The sequence below is a fragment of the Lissotriton helveticus genome, chromosome 7 (assembly GCF_964261635.1).
Source record: "Lissotriton helveticus chromosome 7, aLisHel1.1, whole genome shotgun sequence".
Taxonomy (NCBI): Eukaryota; Metazoa; Chordata; class Amphibia; order Caudata; family Salamandridae; genus Lissotriton; species Lissotriton helveticus.
In genome coordinates this window covers 1,694,928,375-1,694,941,217 of record NC_136068.1, presented here as the reverse complement: position 1 = coordinate 1,694,941,217, position 12,843 = coordinate 1,694,928,375, and the positions used below count along the sequence as shown (strand labels likewise).

Below are 12,843 nucleotides of genomic sequence, written 5' to 3'. Positions count from 1 at the left end.
ATCCAGAGCCTTGTCTTAGATCCCTGCGGCATGGAGGCGTGTGCGTAGTGTGCGGTGGCAGACGGTGTCGAAGGCGGAAGAGAGGTCTAGGAGGATGAGTGTTGCGGTCTCGCCGTTGTCCTGCAGGGTCCTGATGTCGTCGGTGGCGGCGATGAGGGCAGTCTCTGGTGCTGTGGTTGCTGCGGAACCCTGACTGGGAAGGGTCCAGGATTCCGTTTTCATCAGGTGTCGGGTTAGCTGACTGTTGACAGTTTTCTCGATGACCTTGGCCGGGAAGGGGGGCAGAAAGATGGGCCGGAAGTTCTTGAGGTCTCTTGGGTCTGCCTTAGGTTTTTTGAGTAGGGCATTGATCTTGGCGTGTTTCCAGATTTCTGGGAAGGTCGCGGTCTCGAGGGAGAGATTGATGATGTTGCGCAGTTTGGGGTGCGATGGAGCTGCTTGCTTTGTTGAAGTCGTGGTGCGGGAATGGGTCTGACAGAGTGCGGGAGTGGATTGTGGGCATGGTCTTGATGGTGTCATTGATGCTCACGCTGGCCCAGGCTAGCAGGGGGTCGTGGTCGATGGTGTGCGGAGGGTCTGTTGTGTTGCTGTCTGTTGGGGATGTGTGGGTGTTGAAGCTGTCGTGGATGTCTGCTATCTTGCTGTGGAAGAAGGTGGCGAGGGAGTTGCACAGGGCTTGTGACGGCGGGATGTCGTTGGTGTTGGAGTTGGGTTTGGAAAGTTCCTTCACGATGTTGAAGAGCTCCTTGCTATTGTGTGCGTTGCTTTTGAGGCGGTCTTTGAAGGAGGTCCTCTTGGCCGGCCTGATGAGGTGGTGGTGGTTGCGGATGGCGTCCTTGTGTGCTGAGTGGCTGTCCGGAGTTTGTTCACTGTGCCATTTCTTCTCTAGTTTCCGGCAGGCTTGCTTGAAGGCTAGGAGTTCTGGGGTGAACCAGCTGGCCCTCTTGCTGGTGTCTCTGTCTGGGGGTTTCTTAAGTGGGACGAGGGTGTTGGCGCAGTCCTGGATCCAGCGTCTCAGGCTGTGAGCAGCATCGTCGGTGTTGGAGCGTTCGGTGGGTGGGCTGAGAGGTTTGCGTGTAGTTGGTCTTTGGTGATTTTGCTCCAGCAGTGGCAGGGGATCTGTTGGGTGCGGTGGTGTGTGGTAGGTGTCTGGAAGGTGAAGTGGATGCAGCAGTGGTCGGTCCAGAGGATTTCAGTGGTGTGGCTGACGGAGACGTGCAGGCTTGAGGAGAAGACGGGGTAAAGCGTGTGGCCGGCGGAGTGGGTGGGCATTGTGACGAGTTGCTTCAGTCTGAGGTTGGCAAGGTTATTGATCAGGGTTGTGGAGTTGTTGTCGTTTTTGTTCTCAAGGTGAATGTTCATGTCTCCGAGGAGGATGTAGTCAGTGGAGGTCATGGCGTGCGTGCTGATCAAGTCGGCGATGGAGTTCGCTGAACTGGGGGTGGGGTCCGGGAGGGGTCAGTAGACGAGGCTGCCTCTGAGGGTGCAGTTAGGGTCTAAATGGATCTGAAAATGTATGTGTTCGGCGGTGGTGAGAGCGTTGAGACCCTGATGCTGTTCTTGTGGACAATGGCGATTCCTCCTCCGACTCCGTTGGTGCGGTCTCTGCGGGTGATCTTGTAGCCGTCTGGAATGGCTATGGCGATGTCGGGTGCGGAGGAGTCGTTAAACCAGGTCTCTGTCAGGAAGGCGACGTCTGGGGATGTTGTGTCGAGCAGGTCCCAAAGCTCGAAGGCTTGCTTGCGTGTGGAGCGGGTGTTCAGTAGTATGCATCAGAGGAGGTTGGGGTCTTTCTTGGCGGGTGGTTCGTCGGCTCTTAGGCTGATGTAGCTGCAGTTCAGGCAGGTGAAGGGGCCGTGTGTGCGTTTCGGGGCGACTTTGAAGCAGGTTTGGCTCCGTCCGGAGTTGAAAGGGTGCAGAGTGCTGGCGTCGGTCATCGTGGTGGGTGCGGGGGCCATGGGTTCTGGGGGTGGGCATGGTCCAGGCACAGACAGGCACAGGTGGGCTTGCCTTAGGCGCACCTTTCGTGCACCAGCGGCGCGCCCACGGCACGCCCAAGCAGCAGCCAACATATATGGAGAGGTGGGAGGGAGGAGCAGCTGGGCGGCGGGAGACGGGTGCAGCGAATGGGCAGTGGGCAGTCAAGGGGGCAGGGCCGCAGGGGACACAGCGGCAAGGGCAGTGAGGGACGACAAAGGTAACAGAAAGAAAAAGGGGCACAGAAACGAGGGAAAAACGAGTGGCACAGAGGGCAGAAGGCCACAAAAAAACAAGTGGAACAGAGGGCAGAAGGGCACAAAAAACGAGTGGAACAGGAGGCAAAAGGGGCACCAAAAGAGGGAAAAATGAGTGGCACAGAGGTCAGAAGGACACAAAATACAAGTGGAACAGAGGGTAGAAGGGCACAAAAAACGAGTGGAACAGAAGGCAAAAGGGGCACAAAAACAAGGGAAAAACGAGTGGCACAGAGGTCAGAAGGGCAAAAAAAACAAGTGGAACAGAAGGCAGAAGGGCACAAAAAATTAGGGGAAAAAGAGTGGCACAGAGGGCAGAAGGGCACAAAAAACTAGTGGAAAAGAAGGCAAAAGGGACATTAAAACGAGGGAAAAGCGAGTGGCACAGAAGGCAAAAAGGGCACCGAAATACTGGAAAAATTAGTGGCACAGAGGCAAAATACAGAATACAGAAATACAGGGGCAGCTAAGAACAGAAGGCAGAATGGGCCGAGAGGCACGGGGCAGTGAGGGGAACAGAAGGGAAAACTGGGCAGGGACACGGTGGCAGCGATGGGTACAGAAGGAAAGACCGGGCAGAGAGAGCTCGGGGACAGCAAGGGGAACAGAGGGAAGAAAAAGGGGCACAGACCACGTACAGGCAGCGGGGGAAGACAGACAACAGCAGTCACAGACAGAACAATGAAAATACAGGCAATTCAATAAAAGCAATAAAGCGGAGGATGAACAAACCTACCTACGGTCTTCCACTGGCCACCAGGGATGAGGCGCAGGTGATAGCCTGCGGATGGTGGAGGGCCTCGAACTTCCTCAGCAGCGGCAGCTGGGGCAGGGAGACAAAGGCCATGGTTGTGAGAGTACACCGCACCACAATTCAACTCCTTCACAACAGGACAGCCCTCTTCTTTACAACAGATCAAGACTAGTCCTTCTCAGGTAGAACACCTCTTTCCCTTGAAAGGTGGGCTGGTTAATGTTGGGTGTAACCACCTTCCCTTCCCAGATCCAATTCAGCAGTGCACACATCCCCAACTTACTACATCAATCCTTCTAGATGTATCCTCATCCCTAATACCAGCAAACATGCATCTACGTTCACAAGATACTCTTCTCCCCATCCTTTGACCAACACTACTTTGCACCCCAGGAAATCCATATTCACCCTACACTCACCCCAATCAAAGCTAACCATTATATCCTCCAAGTCTGGCATCACTCATTCTCACCCCGCCTACAACTCTTTATTACCAACAACCCTGCTCAAAGCCTCTACCTGAACTATTGTTTATGCTACTCCTGCACTCTGCTACCCCTCCCCACTCTCTATCCCCCACCTACACCTCCTTACTACATCTTTAACCCCTATACTCCTCACTTCATCCTCTTTCCCACCCTACCCCATTACATTAAAACAGCTCTGCCTTGACTACCTCACCTCTTCTGTTTCATGAGGGTGACCGCGGACATAAATTGGAGTCCACCAAGGTTCGCAACTGCAATCCCTATGCTATCTAGTTCAGCTTTCACCCTTTTGTGTGCAACCTCTGACTCCCAGCCAATCATATTAGTCATGACGGACAGGATGTAGATTCAAGTTTGATTTTCATGGCTTAAAAAAAAAAAAAACAGTTTAAATATGTGGTGCTTGGAGGTTGGAAAGTTGTACCATGCAGTACCTGTGCACTAGCAGCCACTTGTTTTCAGTGGGCAGGGCCACAATGAGTGGTGAAGGAAGACTCAGCCCGATGTGCAGTCACATGCTGTCAGTGACTGCCAGTCCATTCTCCAGACAAATAGCAGCTTTGACTTCATTCACTGAGTTACACAATATGAGACTAGTAAATAAGGGATCAATTCCAGCTTCCCCCGCGGACCAAATAAAGTGATCCTAACCGATTGCATTATCTTAAAAATCGAATATCTGGTTGCCATAGTGCCAGCCTTTTCCAAGCGGTAATGTAGGCATAATAGCCACTCCTAAGGGGCGCATCTAGGCCCCTCCTTAGAACCACCGGGACCCGCCTTAGAGGCACTCTGACTAATTCGAAGGGGTAATTAACAGGAACACTACAACTGAGGTGTTCCCCTGAGTACTATAACTCAAGCAGAGCCTTAGTTGAGGTACCATAGGACTATACAGGTTTAGTTCCCTGCTCCTATTTTTTTAACTTTTTTATGCACTTAATCACACCACAAGGTCCTGACGAAGCGCACTGGGATCCACTAGGGACCCCTTCCACAGCTCGAAACATGTCGACCAGGTATCACTCTCACTAACAGGCAAGGGACCTCTACCTCATTTGTTTACAAGAGGTCCCCTAGTCTCCCACACACTTACTTTTTATCCATACCCCACGGAACTACGAATAAAATTCATTTTAGGTACCAGTGAGGTATGAGGTATTTTTATGACACCAGCACCACACCTCTCTTTTAGGCCCACACACCCACATGCACAGCTGCGGCATCTCCTAAAAGATCTCCAATAAAGAGCCCTCTTGCGGGGCCTGTGAAGGACAGAATCAGAACCTCCACGAGGAGCAATGCCCGATGATGAAGCATGACACTCACAAGAGTGTGTGAGGGCACTACTTTCCAAAGGAGAAATTCCCCATCTTCATCAGACCAGAAACACACTTGTTTCTTGCAACCAAATTGGTTACAGCTCTCTCTAATAGGAACAGACACCAGCCAGTGAGTACAGATATGTCCTTGGGAGCATTGGTACTGGATATACTCCTTAAATCGCTCCCCATCCCCCCCTCTTTAAGTGTTTTGTGCCATAGTGTACACCCAGCACCAGCAGGAACCACAAGCCTAGTCAGGGTAAGTGAGGTACACACTAAAAGATCACCTGTGCTCACCCTCTGGTAGCTTGGCACAGAGTAGTAAGGCTAATCTAAAGAGGCAATGTCTTAAGTATTTGAGCACAAAACACAAAGTAACACAGTGAAAACACCACAGCACGACTCAACACCAGTTTAGAAAAAATTATTATTATATTCTGAACAAACCAAGTCTAGAGCTCAAAATTCCAATAAGTAGAAGTCAAGAGATGAATTTTTAAAGGGTAAGTGAAAAATAGTGCTTGGAAGCATAATAGTGCTTTGGGGTTACTATAGGTCGTGCTGGGCCAGGACAAAGTCAAGAGTTCAGGCCAACCGCAACGGATTGCAAGTCACTTACAGGAGACATGTGGGATCCGCTGAGCAAATACAAAATGCAGTAGTGGTGATGGGTCAGATCAGTGGATGAAGCATCGAGTCTGGAACGCGAGGACAATACGCCAGGTCTAGACCTCGCAGCAGCGTTGAAGTGTCGTTCCCGATGTCGTGGAATGCGATTCATCGGTATCTGATCGCCACAGATGTTGAAGTGTAGGTTCTGGCAGATACAGCACTTTAAACTCACATGCAAGGGCCCTGGGCTGAATAGCCACCACTTGACACAGCAAGACTTACAGCACATAATGTCAAGGTGTGGAACAAAGATGAAAGATGAAGTCTTTGATATCCCTGAGACTTCAGCAACAGGAGGCAAGTCAGCAAGCCTTTGGAGAAACGTATGTTTTCAGGATGTAGAGAGCAAGCCCATTCCATCTCACTTTCAGGCAAGAAGCAGCAGGCAGCAGAGCAGGTAGCAAAGTGGCAGTACCTTCTACAGCACAGCAATCCGCAGGCCAACACCGCAAAGCAGTTAGCAAAGCAGCAGTTCCTCCTACAGCACATCAGCTCTTCTTCCTCTTCTTCCTGGCAGAGTGTCCTTAGTTCCAGCAGTGTTCTGAGTTGTTGGTGTCAGAGGCTCAGGACGTATACCCATTTTGGCCTTTTACGTAGGAAGACTTGAAATAAAGGTGTTTGTAATGCCTTGCCTTGCAATGCCTTGCCCTAGACTCACATTTGAGGGTATGCTCTTCTTTGTGTGAGGACAGGATACCGTGCTTTCAAGTGCAGAGTGTCAGCTCCTCCTGCTCAGGCAGCCCATCAATATGCAGATGACTAGGCAGTCACACCAACCCTTCCTTTGTGTATGGCTGCCTAGATTTAATGCAGCAAACTTGCTGTCACCCAGCCCAGATGTATATTCCAGAGTAAGTCAGAAAGCACCAAATCGTTTAAATAAGAAAATGCAAACTCGATAAAATTGGCCTTTTCAGAACTAGAATTTAAAAACCAACTTCACCATAAGTTGTATTTTTAAATTGTGATTCTAGAGACACAATTGGAAACTGTACTTAGAAAATGTTATGAGGAAGCTCCAATGTTTACCTATGAATAAGATAGGCCTTGTATTAATGAAACATGAACTTAAGAGTAGTTCACTACCAGGACATGTCAAACTTAAAAGTACATGTCCTACCTTTTATGTACACTGCACCCTGCTCTTGGGCTGTCTAGGGCCTACAGTAGGGGTGACGTATATGTAATAAAAAGGAAGATGTGGGCCTTGCAAGTAGGCCAACCTGCCAGGTCAGCATTGCAGTTTAAAACTGCACATACAAGCTCTGCAGTGGCAAGCCTGAGACCTGTTTAAAGGGCTACTAATTTTGGTAGCACTGTAAGTGCTGCATGCCCACTAGTAGCATTTGATTTATAGGCCCTGGGCACACAATGTGCACTGTACTAGGAACTTATAAGTAACTCAAATATGCTAATCGTTGATAAACCAATAGTTATTAAGTCTTACATACAGAGCACATGCACTTTAGCACTGGTCAGCAGTGAAACAAGGTTCAGCAAAACAGTCAAAAACAGGAGGTCAGAAAGCAAAATGTTAGAGGATTCCTCAGCAAGGATGTCAAGTCTAACACCTTTTTTCACTGTTCTTTTATCATCACATTTGGGAGCACATTGAATACAAAGTAAAGGTACAACATATGTGCTGTACAAAAGCCTCTTCTGTATGTTTTTCCATCTATAACAACGTAGCCAACATATAGGGTACACATTACAACTTACTTGAGTATAATTCACTAACAGCGTTTTAGTCAGAGCAGTGGGCAAAGTGGCTTGAATATTTCTAGTTTAATCCTTGCAAATGAATCAATCAGGCGTTTGAGTAGCACAGCTACTCACCTGTGAGGGTATCAAGGCGCTGACGGGGGGGGGGTTACTGCTGATCCGCCTGGGAGTGGAGATTCGGTCAAAGAGCCAGGTCTTGAGCCCCTTCCTGAATAGGAGTCAGCAACAGGGGTTGCCTGAGGTGGAGGGGCAGGGAGTTCCATGTCTTGGCGGCAAGGTCAGGGAAGGATCTTCCTCCGGTTCCGGTCTTGTGAATCCGAGAGATGGTGGCCAGGGCAAGTTGGGCACAGTGAAGTTGTCTGGCTGGTATGTGGAATGAGAGGAAATAGTTCAGATATGCTGGTCCTGCATTGTGGAGAGCTTTATAGGCATTTGTGAGGACCTTGAAGGTGATTCTCTGGTTGCCTGGGAGCCAGTGGAGTTGTCGGAGGTGTTGAGTGATGTGGCTGCGGCGGGGGTGTCGCAGACCAGTCTGGCTGGGGTGTTTTTAATGTTCTGTAGTTTTCTGAGCTGTTTCTGGGTGACGCCGGTGTCGAGTGCTTAGCCGTAGTCGAGTCTACAGGTGATGAATGCATGGGTGACCGTCTTACTGGATTCTGTGGGGATCCATCTGAATCTCTTTCAGAGCAGGTGAACCGTGCGGAAGCAGAAAGAGGATACAGCGGTTCATTTTAGTGACATCCTGCTTGTCACACAACAATCTTCCATCATTAGACTAATAAACCATCATCAACACATTTCAGCGTACCAGCTTTAGTGCCTATTATTATTATTATTATTAAATTGAATTTGTATGGCGCACAGCTACCCCAAAATGTTTCCCGACTCCGTCCCGGTAGGAAAGAAAAGGTAATGAACGAAAGAAAAGGAATTAGAAATTGAACAAACAAGTCTTCAAAGTTTTGCTGAATACACTATGCACAGTTCCCTTGTGTAGTAGGACAGCTAGAGAGTTCCACAGGGTTGGTCCTAAATAAGAAAAGGGCGATCAAGCAAGCAAGAGAGTTTGACTTTTGGTACAATAAACCTAGTCTGCTGGGCAGAGCGCAGAGGGTTGAGGGTTGATAGAGCTGAGCTGGATCTTGCTAATATCTTGGGGCCCTCCAATTTAAATTTTAAGCGTATAGCACAAGACTTTGAATTTGACTCGATTCTCCACCGTCAGCCAGTGGAGGTCACAAAGGAAGCCTGAGACAGAGGAAGACTTAGGTACATGACACAGCAGTCTTGCAGCCGCATTCTGCACCATTGGAAGTCTCTGGATCATTGCTTTATCAGAGCCCAGATAAAGAATATTGCCGTAATCTAGCCTAGAGGTAACTAGGGCATGGACTACTGTTCTCTGAACAGAGAGGGGAATCATCCATGACATTTTCTTTAACCATTTGAAGACAGTAAAACAGGTAGAGGACACCTTGGTGACTCTTTGTTTCATCAATAGATGTTCGTCCACGATAAAGCCCGAATTGCGAATATAATGTACTGGCAAGGGTAAGGCACCCAATTCGGAGGTCCAGTGTTGAGGCTCCCAGAGGTCATGTTTTTTCCCTAAGATCATGACTTCAGTCTTGTCCCTGTTTAGTTTGAGCAGGTTGTTTTGCAGCCAGGACGCAACTTTACTCAGGCCTAACTGAAGAACGGAGTGTTTCAACCCCTTAGAAGAGGAAAGAGAAAAGATGATCTGGGTGTCATCAGCATAGGAAAAAAGGGACAGACCAGCCTCCTCAGCAACATCTGCCAAAGAATGAACTTACACATTAAACAGCAGTGGACTCAAGACAGAACCCTATGGAACTCCATAAGGGGACGGATAAGAGTTGGAGCTAGCCGACGCAGAGATGACCAGAAAAGCTTGGTCCATTAGAAAAGAACCAAGCCACTTCAAGGCTGTACCGGGCAGGCCCAAGGACTGCAAGGCTCGCAACAAGACAGAGTGAGATACCGTGTCAAACGCGGCACTGAGATCCAGCAGGATAAGTGCCGCCATTTCAACCTCATCTAGCCGGTAGCTTAAGATTTCAGTGACTCCTAGGAGAGTTGGTTCAGTTGAGTAACCAGCTCTAAACCCTGATTACGATGAATAAAAAAAAATCTGAGACTCAACAGAGGAAATCAGCTGACCATTGACATGCTTTTCCAGAATATTAGAAATAACTGAAATCAGCGAGATGGGACGAAAGTTAGACGGCCTTGCAGTGTCAGCTTTGGCTTTCTTTACTAGAGGGAGCACTATAGCATGTTCCCATTCCAGCAAAACTGAACCCTCCTGCAAGAAGGCATTAGTTCCATTAATATCGAAAGTATAGAGGCGTCTAGCTTTTTAAGCACATGAGTAGGGAGTAAGCCAAAGGGGAACCAGGTTTAATGTTTGCCAAATGATGGGTAAAAGACCCAGGTTCTAGGAGGGTTCAAGTTTCCAATCTGCAGGAGGATGTAGTATTATTGTGGAGCCATGTCAACACAGGATCCAGCATAGCATTTGGAGTAGTCTCAGTCTCAGATGGAGTATTTTGAGAGTTTTTACTTAGTAGCGCAGAGTGTATCTTTTCAACTTTATCCGTAAAGTAGAGAACGAGTTCTTCACATTTAGTACCAGTAAGAGCGATAGGATTAGTCTGAGTTTCTGAGCCGGAAAGTCCTTTTACCACCTTGAAAAACATTTTGGAGCACATTTGGGCTTGGGAGATTTTATGTGAGAAAAACGCAGCGCGGGCTACTTTACAAAGAATATAGGGCCAGATGTAGGTAGCCAAATACCGGTCGGTAACGGCCGAATTCGGCCGTTACCGACCGGTATTTGGCTATTGAGATGTAGGGGGACTGAAATGGGGCAAATCGGTAATTTTACCGATTCGGTAAATATACCGGTCGGTAAATTTACCGACCGGTATATTTACCGAATCGGTAAAATTGATATGTAGGTGGGACTCTTCTGAGTCCCACAAGGCCTACAAAATCGGTATTTTACCATCAAATTGTATTTGATGTTAAAATACCGATTCAGGTGTGCATGCACATGTGTGCATGCACGCCTGTCCCATATGACAGGCAGACCTGCCCTTAGGGCAGGTCTGCCTGCCATATGGACCCCGAACCTTTTTTGGGGGTGCTAGAGGGTGTCAAAGTGACACCCCCTGCACCCTTGTCAAAATCGGTGTTTACCGGTAAATACCGACCGGTAATGCCCCATTCATTTCTATGGGCTTCAAAGCCCATAGGAATGAATGGAGCATTACCGGTCGGTATTTACCGATTCGGTAAATACAGATATTTACCGAATCGGTAAAAAACACATCTGGATGGACCTACATGTCCACCCTTCATATTTACCGATTCTTAATTACCGAATCGGTAAAATTCGGTAAATAAGAATCGGTAAATATTTTTTACCTACATCTGGCCCATAGTATTCACCTAGGGCTTTTTTCTATGCCGCTTTGGCATCCTTATTGTAGTGTTTCCTCCAGCATCTCTCTAGGGTTTTATATTTAGACTTTTCATTCTTAAGCCACTCAGTTAACCAGGGGGCTGGTGGCAGATGTCTGTTAGAGCACTTGTTGGACAGAGGAATATCAATACAAGATCTACCGCTTGTAAAATCCAATTTTGGATAAGACCAAGATCTGCAGTCGAAATATGTTTCACAGCTGATCTACTGTCAACTACCAGTTTGTTAAGAGCCATGACATCGAGCTTTGCCCATCTTCTAATTCTTTGTTCAGGCACCAGGCAGGATCGATGGAGGAAAGGACGTTACTTTCAACAAGAAAGCTACAGCAAAATGATCAGAAAAGCCCAAAGGAAGAGCAGGGACACAACCAAGGCCAGGTAGATTAGAAAAAAAAGGATCTGAGGAAGATCCGCTATATGGGCAGGAACTGAATTACAAAGTCGAATATTCATCACTTCTAAGTCAGCTTTTGGCGAAAAAATGTTGGTACATTTATCTGAGATTCAAGGCTTGGAGTAATTTGTATATCCCTAGATACAAGCCTTTCATCTGTGAAAGAATACAGATGTACTTTAATTCCATGTAAACGACCATATTCAATTATTCACAGTGACTCAGACCCTAACAAAGGGTATTTCCACCATAAAGTTTTGGGGTATGGGTGAAGAACACATTCTAAGATTGGCCTTAAAAGAGGAAATATAAATAAAAATACAATGTTAGTTGAGTAACAGAATCTTACATTGAGATTCAACAAAAATGTAGTGTTGGACCATAACTATCCAATTGTCGAATAAGGAATTTTCAGTGATGACGCCTGGCCAAAGGCTGTGCAGAGTTTCTTTCAGCAACAGCATTGAGTGTGGAGAAGGTGTCAGAGGTCATGCTGTCACTTCCTGTGATTCCTCAGGTCAAAAGTGTTGTGATGTCACTTCTGCTACCCCAGGCATTTTGGTGAATTGACGTCCATGTCGACTTGTTATGATCATCCACCTAAGATGTGCAAAATTCTCCGATCTTACTCTGATACAAATAGGAGAAAGCCTCAGACAAAGTATCATTCCATAAAACTGCAATGCATCAAGGCAAATGCCGTCCAAAAACGAAATTAGAAGCCGTCCTAGGACGTCAAGTCTCCAAAGAACACCAAGAAAAGTAGTAGTACTGAAGGTAACAAAATACAAAAGAATGAAAGGTAGTGTGAGGTCGTGAGAGAAGCAAGTGCAGGTTCCTCAAGGCTGACAAGACAGTCGCCAGACTCTAGAGACACAAGAGGCAGATGTTTACGTAAGTATGATTCATTCAACAAATTTGAGCTCACAAGAGTTATCTTGAGAACAGTGACAGCAGAAGAATTTTTTAAAGGAAAAAGTGGATGGAAGGATGAAACCCAGCCCACAGATGTCTAGGAAGGGGAAGGTTAGAACAAATAATTAAAGCAAGGAAGTCAGGTGGAGTTCATGGACTATGATGGGTAAAAGAACAGCTGTAGGGTCCCCGGACCAGGTTGCAGTTACGTCATAAAACAGCTGTAGAGAGAAGTTTACTTCCTCATGCAATAGGGAAGCTTGAGTACTGGTAATAGATATATTTGTTGAAAGCACAGTTAATGGGGCTTTTTCATACGTGAGCTCAGTTTCATCTAGATAATCATGATAATATGGTACATATTGACTCCTGGAACAGTTTATTGGTGGTGTGTTCAACTTGCCGTACTAGTGAATAATGTGTATTCTCCAATAGCGTTAAACAGAGTGAGTCATTATCCATTATGGTGGAGAGTTAACACAGTGCTTCTCTGTAATGCATTTTCAAACCTCCTGGGAACTTGGAGAGCAGTACATCAAACATTACCAAAGAGATAAGGATGTAGAAGAAAAATGCAGACTATACCGGTGATGAAGGGGGCAGAGAGTTGTTGCTGAATCCCAGAAAGCAGGTATCTATCCTGGCAAGAGGTAGAAGTGGGAATGATCCTAGATCATGGTATAAGATCTCTGATAGGAGGAATGGGCTCCATTCTAGAGGTGTGAATATCCCACAATGCCTTGTGCTGCCAGACTGCAAAGTAACAACAGGTGGGGAGATTTCTGTGCACTACTATTTCGTCTCAGCTACTTTAGATATATTGTTGCCA

At 47.1% G+C, this 12,843-nt stretch overlaps 1 protein-coding gene across 1 annotated transcript in view; it reads left to right on the top strand.

Annotated features, from left to right (window-relative positions):
* LOC144769642 (uncharacterized) overlaps positions 1-12,843 on the top strand; it is a 1,000,462-nt gene that overhangs the window by 579,184 nt on the left and 408,435 nt on the right. The gene's annotated exons all lie outside the window — the stretch shown is intronic.